Source organism: Arvicanthis niloticus, chromosome 4 (genome assembly GCF_011762505.2).
Source record: "Arvicanthis niloticus isolate mArvNil1 chromosome 4, mArvNil1.pat.X, whole genome shotgun sequence".
Lineage (NCBI taxonomy): Eukaryota > Metazoa > Chordata > Mammalia > Rodentia > Muridae > Arvicanthis > Arvicanthis niloticus.
In genome coordinates, this window is record NC_047661.1 from 31848213 (window position 1) to 31865669 (window position 17457).

Sequence of the window (17457 nt, forward strand, 5' to 3'; positions counted from 1 at the left end):
AAGGTCAAATAAACCCATCAACTTCACTTTATCATGTTCTTTTTAATAGATAATGACTTCTTATTCTAATCCTTCTCGGTTCAGAGCACCCTTTATAGAAATAAAAATAAACTCCACTTTGAACAATTGGAATTTGAAATTAACAATGTTTTATTATCATATAACTAATTCTTTCATTAATAGTTTAAGTTCCTGGTAAATGAGGAGGGAGAATTGCTTAGACTTAGAATGTGTTCACTTGGAGTTTAATTTACGGTATGTAGTATAGCTTAAATAGGAATAATTCATCCTAAAAGTGGAGTTTTTAAAAATCCTTCTAATTATGTGCAAAGAGAGAAGTGAAACAAAAATAAAAAGTAGTCAATCCTCATATGGGATGAAACAATGAATACTAAACTGTATCAATGACTCAAGATCAATTCAAAAGATAATATAGTATTAGCAAAACCTATTTCCACAGCAGCAGAATTCTGGTTACTATTTGCTTGGATGTGAAAGAAAAATTAAAACTATGAGTAATGATGTATCAAATCCAAAACACAACTGTAAAACCTGAAATGATATGGTGAACAAAACATTAAGTATATGGCATGTCCATGTCCATATCAATTACTGGTCTATCTATCTATCTATCTATCTATCTATCTATCTATCCATCTAGCTTTCTATCCACACCTATCTATATCTAGAGATAGATAAAGACATACACACCCATACACATATGTGAATTTAAATATAAAATAAAATTATAGGTAATTTATAAATTAATAATATATAACAAATGCTTTTACCCATTCTTTTTCTTTACAGCATCTGATGTTTGCCATCTTCATTACATCCCTTCCTTCTGAGAGCTTCTCACAGATTCTGTATCATCTCATTTACCCTTTGCCTGACTCCTTGTCCTTGATTGCTCAACACAGCTATTATTGCTCTAGTTCATTTTTTCCAGCTTATAACCTTTCAAATATTTTTTGTTTCTTCTCCTTGTAGCATTTATCATCTTTACATAAAATGTTTTGTTTATTAACCTGCTGTTTCCATTAAACTATCAGCTCCTCAAAGCAAGCAAGAGAGAGATAATACTTATTGTAGAAGGTTATATGATTAGTATCAGGTAAATGTACACATACACATTAAAGTAGTTGTCAACAAAGACTGAACTTCTGTAGTATACACATAATGTTTATCAAGCAATACATTTACTTCAGAAAATATATTTATAGAAATATATTTATAAAAATATATTCAAAAATATAAGAATATATGTAAACTAAAATAAATATATAGAAGATGGTTGGATTTCCCATTCTTTGGCATTTAAAAGGCATAAAGTATAAAGTGGTTACACAGTCCACTTAGTTATTTATATTCCAGATCAATAAATATTTGACAGACATCTTTGAATGGCTGAAAGAAATTGTTGCTTAGCTTAATTAAACAACAATAAAATGGTAACCTTAATATGTATGAAGTGATCCAATATGTATTTGTATTCAAATTTCTTATATCTAACTCCATTTGCAATCTCTAAACAAAATTATAAAATAACGTAGATTTTAAAACATGAAATAGTAATTCATTCATGTTTAGAGTACCACTGATTCTTTATGGCATGGTCATAGTCATTTTATCTTCAACTTTTGCCTGAGGAATTCCACTGCCTTCTATCAGAGCTCTCACATGCACCCTTCTGGCTGCTTCAGTTTCTTTCAAAAATAGTACATTTTTCTCTTTGTTATCCATTGTATTATAATATGCTCTCTTTACCCTCCATTAAGATCTATTATTCCCCTTTCATGTATACATACATACATAGATACATATATGTAAACACTCATGTTCATACACATACATAATACATACATGTAAAAGCATACTTACATGTTCAAGTCTATGACTCACATATAAGAGAAAATTTAGAGTTTGTGTTCTCCACTCTGGCTCATATTAGTTATCACAATGATTTTCTGTTCCATCAGTTTTTCTAAAGATGTTTTTATTACATGTAGTTTCCAAGTAACTAATATCCTACTGTTCACAGACATGTGTAGTCTGTGGTAGATTCTGGACTCTGTGCTGTAATAAACAGTTGTATGACTATCTCTTCTTATGATAACACAAAATAATTTGTTTATCTATCAATAGTGGTGTAACTAAGTCCTATGGTAGGTCTGAAAGGACTGAGTTAGTCAGAGCCAGGCAGATTCCATGATAGATTACAAACTGGCAGTTTGGAAGACTAGGCCCAAGATTCTATTTCCCAGAAAGAAAAACTCATGTCCAGGAGCCCATGGTCAGCCAACCACAGTTGCACACAGCCATTTTGAGGACACCTTGTCATCTGGCCTGAAGTAAGAATTAGTAGCTAAATTGAATAAGCAGCCTACTTGGAAGTCTCCAAAGCATATCCAATTATAGAGTCAAGAACCCTAAAGGTAGAGCTAACCAATCATAGTAAAAGGACACTTAATTCCTTTCTGGAATTCCCCTGACAATAAAACTTGGCCTGTGATTCTACCGTGTGTCTTCTTTCCCAAATGGGGAGATCCCTGCATGTAAGAAATTCAGCTCTCTCTGTTTGCTTTTCCACACTATTTTGGTTTGGGGGATCATTCTTCAGCTATTCTTGGACCTCAACAGTTCTGGTTGCAGCTTCTCAGAAATCTTTATACTAATTACCACAAAGGCTGTGCAGTTTAGCACTGAATAAGTCTTCTTTACTCAAATCAGCATTAGCATTTATTATTGACGATAATCATTAGGGATGAGATTTCAAAGCAGTTTTAATTTCTAATGCCTAAGAAGCTATGTGTCTTCCCACTTAACCTGGAATTACTACCTTGCTATCTGTATTACAATAAATTGATGATCAAAGGTACCTCTGAACTGTTCCTCGCACCTCCCGTGTCCCCTTTCGCCCATGGAAGAGAGACACGAGAGGCAGAATTCGGGTGGTTACCACAGCGAGGGTTTAATCTTGTATCAGCAGAAGTGAAGAACGCAGAAGGGCCAAAGACAGGAAGAGGCACAGCTTAAATACACCCTAGAGTGACGTGTTCACCTCTGATTGGCTGTTCACTCATCACCCAATATTACGCCTCGGGATTGGCCAGTGACTTTGGCAGGCTTTCTGCCTTTGCACCTGCGCAGTTAATTGTTTACTAGTGGGAGGACACGATGTCCACACCATCTTGGAATGGCGGATACTGACATGCTCACTGTGGCTCCCAACACTGAACTGCCGGTTTTAAGTAACTATTGAAGTACATATCTATTGCCTCAAAGGTTGACTAACACCTCTGCTTGTGACATTAGGCTTGATAAGTCTTTTGCCCACGTACTTCAATAGTCTGGGAGTGGAACCAATCTACATAAGGACTTAAGTTATTTGCATGGAAAATAAACGAATAACCACCACATTTTTCAGTTGGCTTTAGTCTTTACATGAAAAATCAGTGTGTGTGTGTGTGTGTGTGTGTGTGTGAAGTACAATAAATAAACTTTACTACTATTGACCAAAATTTGCAGGTTAATATCATAATATTTATTCTTTATATAGAGAGTTTTCATACATCATAGTGTTGGATTTGAAATATTTTTTAATACATTGAATCTAATTGACACTTAAATGTTTCCAAAAGAATCTTAAAAATTATAGTCTATAGGAGAAAATAAAATTTAGAGATAGGAATGATATTTCTACTAATAGCACAATTGCTTATCATGAAGCAAGCAGCGAGTTTCATTTCTAACAATGCACAGAAAAAGAAAGAGAAGAGGGGGTGTATAGAGAATCTTTGTGCACAGTGTGAAAGTATCATTTGTCAATAAAAAATTGATTGGCTAGTGAGCTGAGGCAGGAAATAGAAAATGGGACGTCCAGCAGAGAGAGAAAGAATTCTGGAAAAGAGTCAACAGTCAGAGATTTTTACCCTAGACTTGGAGGAAACTGATGAATAAAACTGGGGAGAGGTAAATAGCTATGTGGCTGAACTCAGGTGAGAATAAACAGATTATGTAAAATAAGCTAGTCATGAAACAAGCCAAAAGCTTATGCATTTATTCATATATAATTACGTCTCAGAGTCGTTATTCTGGGAATAAAGAGTCTAGGTAGAAAAGCTCCTGGCTACACAAAAAAGGACAAAAGGAATGAAGGATGGAAGAAAGAAAGAAAGAAAGAAAGAAAGAAAGAAAGAAAGAAAGAAAGAAAGAAAGAAAGGAAGGAAGGAAGAAAGAAAGAAGAAAAGAAAAGAAAAGAAAAGAAAAGAAAAGAAAAGAAAAGAAAAGAAAGGAAGGAAGGAAGAAAGGGAGGGAGGGAGGAAGGGAAGGAGAATGGAAAGAAGGGAGGAAGAAAGATGGAAAGAGTATGATGATTGAGTATAATTTGATGTATCCCCATCTTGATCATTGCTCTGTGTCTTCTGGTTTCTTCTGTTATCTTGACCATTGCACAATGGTAATAATCTACATTTGATTTCTGCTTTAAAGGATAAACCTTCTAAACTGCTTTACAGTCTAGAAAAGCCTCAAGCATGAACATTTACTCTGTACAAGACGAAGAGCTGAGATGAAATCAGCTCTGAGCTACTTAGCATACTAATATGTAACTGAATAAAACAGAAATGTTCATTTTCCCTGTACAACAATGTGCCCACTTTTAACTTTCTCTCTCTCTCTCTCTCTCTCTCTCTCTCTCTCTCTCTCTCTCTCTCTCTCCTTATATTCTTTTAGTGTAGAGATTCAGACTTGGGTCTTCTGCCTTGTTTCTAATTTGTATTTCCACTGGAGCACAGCTTCTTCTCATTCACTATGACCAATTACAGTAAAACATTTGAGAAGATAAGCTCATGGATGGGACCAGATCCACAGACCTTCAATAACAGGCTCACATTACTTTAATAGCTTTGTCCTCATCTCTAATCCGTGAGTTTAATTAAACTCTATGCTTTTATTTTAGGCATTCATGTCCAGTCTTATTTTCTGATTTTTAAATTCTGATTCTGCCCCTGTCAAATGATACTTGAAAAAGTAACAGCAGAAGCTTAGAGTCAGTAAAAACTAGAGTTCGGAGTTCTGTATTAGATATTACTCCCTCAGGAAAGATTTGAACATCATACTTCCACATTTACATTATTTAAGTGAAAGTTTAGTGAGAAACGAAATGACAAGAAAAAGCCTTTGATGAAAATATTGAAATATAAACTTATTAACTGAAGACCTTTATATTAAACTTAGTTAGCAGATGCTAAAATGCACAAGTGGATATGAAATCAAGCACTGAAATCGATAAGAATTTCTCTATTTTTTTGTATTTGCATACCAACCACATAATTTACTTTTTATATTGAAAGGTGTTTGTTAAGGTTTTTGTTCTTAATCACACAAAAGGACAATGTATAGGAACAAATGTCTTAGGCTACTTAAACACATGGTTTCTAATTATTTAATTTTTTCTCTAAAGAAAGCAAAAGTATATATTAAACAAACCTAGTCTGTAAGTAATCCCAAGTTTGCAGTTAAGCGTGAAATATTCCACTTGAATCCCTTTCCCTGAACTGGGATGCCTTATCTAGCCTCAATAGAAGTCCCAAGTCCTACTGTAACTTGACATGTCAAGGTGATTGATATCTATGGGATGCCTTCCCTTCTTTAAAGAGGAGAGAAGGTGAGAATGTAGGAATGGAAGAATAGAAGGGAGGGCACACTATGATCAGGTTGTAATGCAATTCATTAAAAATTTAATAAATAAATAAATAAGCCCCAAATGTTCAAGATGGAGCATAACATCATAAATACGTAACAGTGAATTTCCTAGGTCTACAAAAATACTTACTTCCCTTTAGAGCATACTTCATCCATATTGAATGTTATTTAAGTGACCTGTCATTCTAAAGCAGAAATTGAACAACAGAAACTTAAAATTATTTTACCCAAAAAGTTAAATACTCATGATCACATTTTCTGGCATACACTCTTTATGTCTAACTCTCTACAGATCTAGCCTCAAAGCCCCAAAGCCCATAAATTCATGTTTCTTTTATCAAATAAGAAGCCTAGGACAATTTTCCATATCCATATTCTCAAGGGTGTAGAGCTACCTACTCAAATTTGGATGACATACCAGGGCCTTTTTCTTTAAAGAATACCAAGTATGTCTCCGTTCACAGCTATCAAATATCAATAGCATCTCAGCTAAATATGTGACCTCTTATAGATAATTTATTTTTAAACATACTATTGTGGAAGTCAAAGAAACTGCCTCTGAAAAATGTTTTTCTGAGACACTGCCTGCATTTTTCAGTACTTATCTCCAGGTAGGGTGCCATGGACTATTTTAGATTTTCTCTTGTTCAAAAGTTTAAGAATACATGTATGAGAATTCTGAGGCCCTTCTTATCATTTTGACTTGACTGGCTATAAAGAATAATGACTGTAATTCACATAGAAGAAAATTGCTTAAAAAATTAAATACCCAAATTTAAAATTAATGGAAAAATATTTAAAATAGGAAATGGATATTAAATCACATTAATTTTTAATATTCTTATTTCTGACAACTTACAAAACTTTTTTTTAGTAGCCAAAATGGCCAGGGAAAACAAAAGGGCTTCTAGGTACAGGAGCAGGGCAGCACATCCACTCAAGAAAAAGGCTTGTACTCAGAAACCAGCATTTCAATGCTGAGCTCTGCTAGACACTTGAAGAACTCATTGGAAAAAACCTCCAGTCTATTGTAAGAGGATCACTCATGACAGGAAACAAGACTGTTAATCAATTTGTGGCCCACATGGCCATCAGCTGACAATTAGAATTCTAGGTTCATCTGTATGATCTCAGTTCTTTGTGGATTGTGGAAGAGTGAGCATTTAGCAAATGTTTGATGGATAAATGAGTATCATTCAAAATGATTGATTGAAGCAAAAAGGGAAAGCTAAATTGTATTCGCCATACTATAAAATGAGTCAGAAAAGTGTGTCATAAGTTATTGAAGGTTTCTCAGCCAACAGTCATAATGGAAGTTTCAGTTAGCTGCAGGGAGAATTTCAATCATTTAGATAAAACGTATTTGTGACTTTGTTCATTTGTCGGGTAAATGAAGCTGAGTTACTGCAGTTATCAAATAAATATTCTCAAGGTCATAAATAATTAGTTATTTAGTTTTTTTACTCTTTTCACCTCAAATCTTTACATTTTTCTCCATCATTTTACTTGTGAAAAATAAAATATGTGGTTACCCATGGAATGAACGATGTGGGATTTCTCTTCTTATAAATGGCATATGATTGATAAAGAAACCAAATAATATACCACATTGTTTATAACACTTCTAGCGAAAGATGATGATTTTTCTCGTATTTATGGTTTCTATATTCCTGAAGTGTACTGTACTTTATACTTCCTGTGCAACATCACTGAAATGGCTGACTAGGAAAGGCACTTGCTGTCAAAACCAAAGTACTTAGCTCAAATCCTTGTACTCACATCATGAAAGGAGACAACTGCCTTCCACAAACTCTCCTCTGACCTTGACATGTCTGCACCTGTGTGTGTGAGCCAATGACACAGGCACATACAAATAAGTGAACAATAATTAAATGCCCAAAGTGTTTCCTATAAACACCAGTGCTCTTGTTAACTCTTTACCACGAATCATGTATAATTTAAAACTTATTTGTCTACTTATCTGGGCCTCTAAAACAACTTTTAAAATAACTAATTTAAGTCAATTTTTTTCCAGTTATCTAATTTGCATTAATTCACATTGTATAACCTAGAATATGTTTGATGGTGAAAACCACTACTGATATTTTTTTTATAGTGCTATACTTATTTCATATTTATGAGACTGTGTTGCTTCAATGAAACTGACAACATAATGCTGATCTTTACATATATGTTACAATATAATTCACAATCTTTACACATTCTCTCTGCATAGTAAGTAAATTAACTTATTACAGCAGTTCCTGGATATTTATGGTGTATGGATTCTGAAACCCTCCCAGATGTCAAAACGCCAGCTGCTGACGTGACCAATGTAATGCTGTGGTATACACACTACACATTCTGGTGTCCTATGTACCTTTCATCATGTAGAGATTGCTAATGCTCTATATTGTATGCAAAGGACATATCAACAGTATTTGCAATTCATTGTTTAGGGAGTTGTAAGAAAGAAGCTTAGTTAATACTCTATGTTGACTGAAATTATTTTTTCAACATTTTTCATTTTGCAATTTATTGAATATAAGGCTGTGGCACTCATGCATGAAGATAAAACACAGCATGAAAAACTGCTGTGCTTCCAAAATAGATCCCTAGATAAGAAAATAAAATATGTAAAAATCCATTTTTCCAAATTGTTTTGAGTATTAGGAAATTGTCATCTGTATAGAAACTAAACTTTAGGGCTTTGGTGATCAATTCGGTGGACAGCATGTTCCTGGATAGATTTTCACTAGAAATGGTGTATTCTTCAATTTCACTGAAAAAAAAAAATATAACATAGGGTTTTCTGTATGTATGTGTTAAGTGTGATTATTCATTACATTAACTGATAAGACATTTTTAAATTCCTCACGCCTACTCATTAAAAAGTTATCTCACCAACTCTTCAATTATATAGTGACAAATGCCTACTCAACTATCTAATAGTTTCAAGTAGAAAAATTCTATTTAAAATTGCCTATGAAATAGTTGATTCATTAATTACTTGCATACATGAATGACTTACACTAATCCTTCACAATTCTGTCCTGTTTGGTGAAATGGTTTCCTATTTTCATCTCCCTGGGGAACAGTGATTCAATTAGAGATTCTCGGCATAGAAATCTGTAACTTCTTTCTGTCTGGACGAGTGGACATCTGGTACAGCCTGTTGTTTGCATAAGTTGTTTCCTCAGCGTTTCTACTTAAGCCTGTCAAGGATTCAAGGAATGTTGCTTTGCCCCTAAGCCCAAGGCTAGAAGTTAACTCAATCAACTGATAATTTACATATGAGTACTCAAAAAATTATATTTAAAATTTGTATGCTCTTTTTTTCTGTATCTAATTTTATTTCTAACAGGTGCAATTGAAAGTTGCCAAGGTATACTTAAAGCATTTTGCATTGATACTCATATATTATTACTTCAAACATAAAATCAATTAACCAAAGGGATGTCACTCTAAAGCATTTTATGAGAATCTTAATATTATGGCTTATTTCTTTTGTAACTATTGCATATACAAACATTAAAAAAAATGAAAATAACTGCATTTCCTTTTTTAGCTGTTATTGTCGACAGTCCCTTCAAAATGTAAAAGCAAAAGGCATTCCTTTTTATGTGTATGTGTGTTTTGCCTGTGTGTATGTTTTTGCATTCCTTCATGCCTCGTGTCAGTGGAGGCCAGAAGAGTGTATAAGGTCCTCTCCAGATGGCTGTGATCTGCCAAATGGTTTCATAAGCAAAACCTGAGTCCTCGGGAAGAACAATCATTACTCTAAACAGATGAGCTATTACTCTCGGTCACACATATAGATTCTAAGATATAGTTTGATAATTTATGAATGTTGCTTTTATTTCTTTTTAGCTGTAAAGCAACTTGCAAGTCATTTGTGTTGAAATAAAGCTAGATTTTCAAAGAAATTTTTACCTTTAGCAAGATCTTTTCTTATTTCTCACTCTTTGCTATTCCTTTGACCTTCACAGTTTCCGTTTGTCCTCATATTGATATGAGACTGTCTGCTATAATGCAACAGATATTCAATGCGTTCTGTTGGGTAAGCTGTTTAATCTTGCTGAAGTCTATGAGTTCTTTTCATTTATTAAATAAAAAGGATAACACTTATATTTAATTTTGTACAAGTTAAACACACAACCTAATGTGTTTGTATTCTTAGCAGCTGCTGCAAACAATAACTTGGTGGATCTGATCTGTATCATTTAGAGAGGGCAGCTTATATATAATAAGTATGTTTATAAATGAGTGAAAATAAGTATCTGAAAGTAACTGAGATTAATGATTTAGTTATCTGAAGTAGTAAATGTGTGTGTGTGTGTGTGTGTGTGTGTGTGTAGTTTTGTACAACAATTTCCTCCAAACTTTAAATCTTTAAATATATATATATATATATATATATATATATATATATATATATATATTTCCTTTTTTAGCTGTTATTGTCGACAGTGCCTCAGTGCCTTCAAAATATAAAAGCAAAAGGTATTCTTTTTCCCTTTATGTGAATGTGTGTTTTATCTGTGTGTATGTTTTTGCATTATTTCATGCCTGATGTCAGTGGAGGCTAGAAGAGTGTATAAGGTCCTCTCCAGATGTGTATATATATTTTCATTTATCTTAGTGTATATATATATATATATACACTAAGGTAAATGAAATGTAGTAAATATAAAACACATTGGGAAATGTGCTTGTGATAAGTTTCACCAATCATATGTGTGAATATTTAAAATAAATTTTTTAGAAGTAATCCAAACAGAACATGAACTGTGTTTATATACAGTAGAGTCACTCATAATACAATGCCAATCAGTTATTCCACTAGGAATCCCTTTCTTTTCTGTCTGTATATTACTTTAAAAGGTGAATGGATCTTATAAGATCACTCAGCAAGTGAAAAAATTATTTCAAACCAGAAGATTCCAGAATCTACAAGGTGTAAAGGAGAGTCCAAAGTACTTTAAGTTGTTGTCAAACAACTCCAGATCCACAAACACACAACACAAGCACGCATGTATGCACGCACACATACAGAGACACACATGGTAAATAAATAAATATAAAAGGATTCTAAAAGGATGAACGTATCCTTTCCAGAAGTCATAAATACCAAAACTTACAATACAAATTACCAGTTTTAAATGAATCTTAAATTATTTTATAATCACCTCTTTAATGAAGGGCATCTTAAAAACAATCTATCTATTTGACAAACAAAATACAGACACACATACACACACATAAATATAAACAAAACATATTGTCAAGAGAACAGAATTTCTAGCTTGGGTAGAGAGACTTCCCATTCTAGTTGTGCTGGTTCAATCACTCTAGTAAAAAGACAAACCTAAAGAAGGTGTACTCATATTAACACAGAGTGAAATACTCACTTTCTTAATGAGCTACTGGACTTTCTTTCCCAGGATCCCAGTACCCAGCAAAGGAGCTCTATGGAGACAACATGCTGGATCATAAGTCTTCATACTCAGATAAGAATTGGGGCCTTTCCCTCATTGCTCTGAAATGTTTGACTCTTTTTCTAAAGCATCCTTCCCCTTCAGGTGGCTCTCTTTGTCTGCCATGTGACTACTGTCCACTCCTCCTATGCCTGCCTCCAGCATCATACCTGTTGTCCTCTTTTTCCTTCTAGTCCTCTCAACTACTACTGACACCATGCCTGCCCTGAGATTTCCTTTTAATCTGATAATAAACTTGCCCTTGTGCACCACTTCCTCTTAAATAAAACATTTGAAATTCAGCAGTGTATCATATTACTTGATACAAGATAAAGCAGTTACAGAATTGAAAGTAAACATCTGATACATATATTTATTGGCCAATCTTTAGAAAATCCATAAAAACAACTCAGTTAATTGTCATAATGTTTTAAAAAATTAATTTTTGAGGTGAATGGAATTAGAAAAGTAAAAAAATAACATATATTTTAAAGTTACTAGTATCATATTTGAAAGAGAAACCAAATAAAAAGCATGAAATTTGTTAGATGCAAAACACTGTGAATAATCAAAGGAGATGTGTTGAACCCATTTGTTTTTAAAATTTATTATAATAAGAGTTCAATTTAAAGAAACAAGAAATATATTTAGCTTCCAATCCATTGCTGCTAAATTGAACAAAGGTATTAGTTTCACTTTTCTTCTTCCTACTCTAGAATTAGTCATAGAAAATATAAAATTTTGAATGTTTTGAGAATTCAACTGATCAAACCATACAGTATTTGTAATTCCATATTTTACAGGTGTTAGTTTGCTTTCTTGTATGCATGTTTTTGTTTATGAAAATGCATATTTGTTTGTATGATTAGCAATAGTCTGGACGGGCTGATAGTGAACCCAAAGATTTGCTGTTTCTTCTTTACCAATGCAGGGACTAAAAGTACACCTTCCCAGCTTTTATAGGGCTGATGTAAATCAAGGGTAGATCATGCAAACTCCCTACTTCTGACACTAATGTATTCTCCTAAATGTCTTTCAATTGGAAAAGTACTCTCTCCTATTTTCACTTCAGTCCTTTAGTTGAGTAGGGTCAAAATCCAGAGAAAACACTTTACATTGGTGAAACAAAATAGTCGAGTAAATATTGAAAGACAGATAAAGTATTGCGTGCTTGTTCAGAGCTCATCATTAATTTAAAGACATTAATTTAATCTGTAAAGGGATGCATTCATGTACAAAACCAGTATAAAAAAACCTAACAACCTTCTGGATATTCATTCACCATAAAACTAATTTCACACCTACTCTGTTATGTAATGTGCTATAAAAGAACTTTTTGCTTTAAGATATTATATGAGCATGTAGGGGTGTGAATTTTTTCTTCCTGAAATGAAGATTCCACTGTCATCATAAGATTTTGGATTTGATGATAATGAATATTTTGCATGTATACAGAATTATTTTATTTCTAATAACTAATCAATATATAAGAACACAAGGATAAATATATGTAAGGATCACACACACACACACACACACACACAGAGAGAGAGAGAGAGAGAGAGAGAGAGAGAGAGAGAGAGAGAGAGAGAGAGAGAGAGAATTGTCCAGTTATCTATATGGATGAATGATGGGACAAAGTGTATAATAGTGCCCTTGTTATAGTTACATGGTGACTTTTTCCACTTATTTGCTGTTAATAGTTTTAGACAGACATGCCATATAAAAATACTCATGGCAAAATAGCTATTGATTAATAAAATGGAAACTTAAGCAGTCTTTGAAAAGTCAGTTGGATGTGATTGTGCTGGGGCAAACAGGCTAGTAGACATTTTGTTAAAGTTGACACAGGTGTGAAAGGCTAAGACAGATTCATAAAGGAATATTTCACTGAAGCATATGCAGGAGAGATGATACTCTGTTAGAGCAAACAAGTGAATGGACACCTGTTGATGGATTCTCTGCTAAGAACACATATGTATTAGATGTATTAGTCTGCCTTACATTATGAAGTTGAGCTGCATTTATCAGGACTCCATAGAGAGAAATGCACCAAACAAAAAGATCTGGTGGTGTGCTGCTATTTCTTGCCACTTCCTTGCTTGGACTTGGACTAATTGGATGCACATGCAGGTGTAGAACCCATGCTGAGGTAAGGGATGTGAAGCTAGGACTCCACAAAGTAACAGAGGGAGACCTTGGCTTGCTGATACACCTAGCTATGTAATGCTTGTGGGTCTTCCATCTTTGCTGATCTTAGCTTCCCTGAGAGAGGAAAAACAAACAGTTCTCCTGGTATTCCTGTTGATCCCCCCAGCTCACTCATCCTAGGCTCAGACCTGCCTGTCTGCTAGGTCATGGCATCCCTGTCACTAACCCAACTCTATCAAATTTGACTGCTGGTATATCTGTGAACTGTTTGCGATGGATCAAGCTGATGCTACCTGCTAACCCGTGAACTGAACTGCTGATTTCGAGACAACACAAAGGGAGAGTTGTTCCAAAGAACTTTTCTAAACAGGTCCACTTCCCATGTGCTTCCCACCCCTAATACCATGATTCTTTTCTTTTCCATTACTTCTGGTGGATGTTGGTTTACAAAGAAAGTTAAAGTGCTTAAGAACACTTATTAAACGTAGAATTTGAAAAAAAATTAAATATATAAATCAAATTAATTTGATTATAGAATCTTGATTCATCTCTAAGAATAATATTCTCAAAGTAAAAAACCTGTATCTTGTTTTATTTTCCCTAATTATTGTACTTTGTGAATGCAATGAATAGATAGATGGCTCTTATCATATTTTCTCTCTCTGTCTCTGTCTCTGTCTCTGTCTCTGTCTCTGTCTCTCTCTCTCTCTCTCTCTCTCTCCATTTACTTATGAATGGAAGATATTTTGCTGGGTACAACAGTAATGACTGCTTTCTGAGAACTATCAAAACATGAAATACAACATACAACATTCTAAGCTCTTCTTGCTTTTGAAGTGTCCAGCGAGAAAATAGCTGTTAAACTGGTGGGCCTCTCTTATCTCTCGAATTCTCCCAGGTTTTTTTCTTTTATTCTTCTGTTAAGATCTCTATCTTTTCTACTTCTCCTTAGAAACCAAACAGATTTCTAAGGAATAACAGTAAAATAAATAAAAAAAAATATTTTGAAATTCAAAATAGGACAAAACAAATAGAAGGACAAGACCCGAAGAAAAAGCACAGCAAATATGCATAAGTATAGAGATTCACTGTTGGGGTCTGAGGTTGCCTCACAAACCACATGTACATCAATCTTAGTCAGACAGGGAGAGTTTGTTGAGCATTCACCCCAGGACTGATCAATCCTGCCATTCTGGCAGAAAAGACTCAGAAGCTAACCGTGACCACAAAAGCTTTTCAGGGCCAGTTTATAAAGGCAAAAAACACAATGAGCTCATGTGCAGAAGGAGAAAGCACTGCCTTTTGATCAACTCTGACTCAAACTAATTTGGCAAGCTAGACAGGAACAATTCTAACTGATTTTTAATCTGATTGGTCCTAAGTGGACCTTATGGTTGTGGAATTTCTTAGGATCAACAAACCTCAGAGCATAACAGGGTGTGTGGTCAGCTTGGCCATGCTCTAAGTCAAGCTATTTTTCTGTGTCAGTAACAATCTTAAATAGCTGGCAGGCATAAAGCAAAATGGCTACAGTTATGCTGGGGGAGCAGGCTTCAACATACACAGTTGTCCACAAATAAATCCCATAAAAGCAGAAAACTGGAAGACATTTAAGACCTGTAGCACAGGTAACTAAATGTGAAGACATTGTTCTTAATTCATATATTAAATAAAAATTTTAAATAGGCATATATGCTTAATAAATGTATACCTTTTTTAAAAAACCTACAAATTACTAAAATTTTGGAAAAGAAGTTTCAAATCTTTAAAAATTTCTTATATTTCAATGGAAGTTATTCTGCTTTATATAGATTACAATTTCTTAAGAATTTAATGATCCACCTTTGTTGTAAAAATGTTTAATATCAATTTTCTTCCCTGTGTTTTATCATTCAGATCCCAGATCTAAGACACACAACTTTTATATTTATAATAAGACTTAGCGCTAAAGCAGAGAAGATATCTACCCACTATCCTATTGTGTCTATGTACCTATAAATAAGCTCGAGTTATAACTTGCTTTATTCCATCTGGAGTGCTCTTAACTTCAATTGGACAACTGTCATGGACACGTTTTCATAATTTACCTACTTTGTAACATCTCTCCTCTTTCTTCCTTCTTTCTCTCCTTTTCTCTCATGGTCTCCAGCCTCTGAGCCCAAGTTTGGAAACAAAAACTCTAACTATCTTTCTTCTGCCCAGCTAGAGGTTGCAAGCATCTTTATTTACCAATCAGAGATAACTTGGGTGAGGGGGTAGGCAGCGGCAAGGTTCCACAAGTCTACATATGGGTCTACTTAGGAATTTGGGAATTCTCTCACCCACGGAAAAGCCAGACCTTGTGGGCTGGTATTCAGCATTACAATATACAGCAAAAGACAGAACCTCAACACACCTTTGTGGAATTATTCTGAATTCGATTTTTATTTCCTTCCAAATAAGTAACATTGGCTAAAATATTTTGCATAAACTAACTCAGACAAGTGAAATGTGACTTTTTCCTATGTATGTTAGTGTGTATGTGTGTATGTTTGTGTTTGTTTGCAAATATGATTGTATGAAGGGTTTGTGTGTGTGTGCATGTGTGTGTGTGTATGTGTGTGTAGGTGTGTATTTGGCATTAACTATCATACAAAGGTCAGTTTATTCTGGGACATCACAGACCTTTGTATATCCTTCATCATTCATTTTATTGATGACAAAAGGAAAAGCTCCAAGGAACATGTCTTCCAGAGCTGCAAGTGCTGATGTAGCTGCCATCTGTGAGAAGAGGAGCGCTTCAGTCAGCTTCAGGAACATTCTGGCTCACATTTGTTTGCATATTAATGCCATCAAACTGTGACATGTCCCTTTTTGGGACCGATTTCACAGCACTTCTGATTTCATCAAATAACATGATAAAAGAATACACTAACCATCTTTTCAAAGTTCTGGGCACATAACATTAAGTAGTTCAGTGAAGCACAACTTTTTTCACATTCTGCTGATGTGGAAAACTCTAAAAATCTCAATAAGCAAGATACATGACATGTAACAATTAATTAGGTAGGAAGAACATTGCAGATTTCTAGTGACATTACCTTAGACTTATTCTCTATATAAAGAAAAGCAGTAGTTCTTGATCACTTAAGATCATTACCTTATCACCAGTAGCTTTATGTACTGACCATAGTTTATGTTTTCAAAATCTTACATTATGAATTTTTTCTTGGTTGTTAAATGTGAACATATGTTAGGACATATCTGTATAATTACACTCGGTATTTTCCCTTCTTGCAAATGCTAAACCAAAGATTTTTCTGTTTGTTTGTTTGTTTGTTTGTTTCTTTCTTTCTTTCTTTCTTTTTTTCAAAAATCATTTTTTTAAAACTACACAGGTAATTTATAATAAAAATACATAACAAAATTCCGTTGCCTTTATGTCTGACAGAAGCCTTTAATTTAATGTACATCATCATTATTTACAAAGTTCTCTCCTGTTTGAATGCACAATATTATAGATATTATTACCAGAGAGGAAATGTATGTAAAGTCAAGATGCAAGTTTCTCAATGTGAATGATCTTCAAATACTTCATGCTTTTTGATTCACTGTAGGAAACATTATTTTGCTAAATCTTTCAGTACCACATGTATCTGCTATGACAGTACCATATTACCAATGCCTGTGTGCTTGCTACTGAAAATATTCTTCATAAATTTTCTCTACTCTTAGGAATGGTAGTGTTATATATACATATTTTGAAGTGTTAGTCATTGATAAAGACAAGAATATTTTTCTTTGTAAGACAGACTAATTAGTAAAATGATACTTATCCTATATATTCATTAAAATTCTTCAACTTCTAAAAGAAGTGTGAAGTAAGTCTATGTACAAGGGAATACACAATTTCTGTAACAACAAGATCTACAAGGAAAAATTCAATAGCATCTTTACAGGTTCTGGTGTCTGCATAAGAAACCACTGATTTATGCAGCAAACGCTGTTTTACTTGCACACTAAATGTCTTTGTACAATTGCTATAATGAAAACTCTTAATATTTAAGCAAAATAAGCCTTTGCTTTTAATAAGTAAATGATTTCTAAGTATTTTTCTTCATATAAATAAAAATTGAAGAGA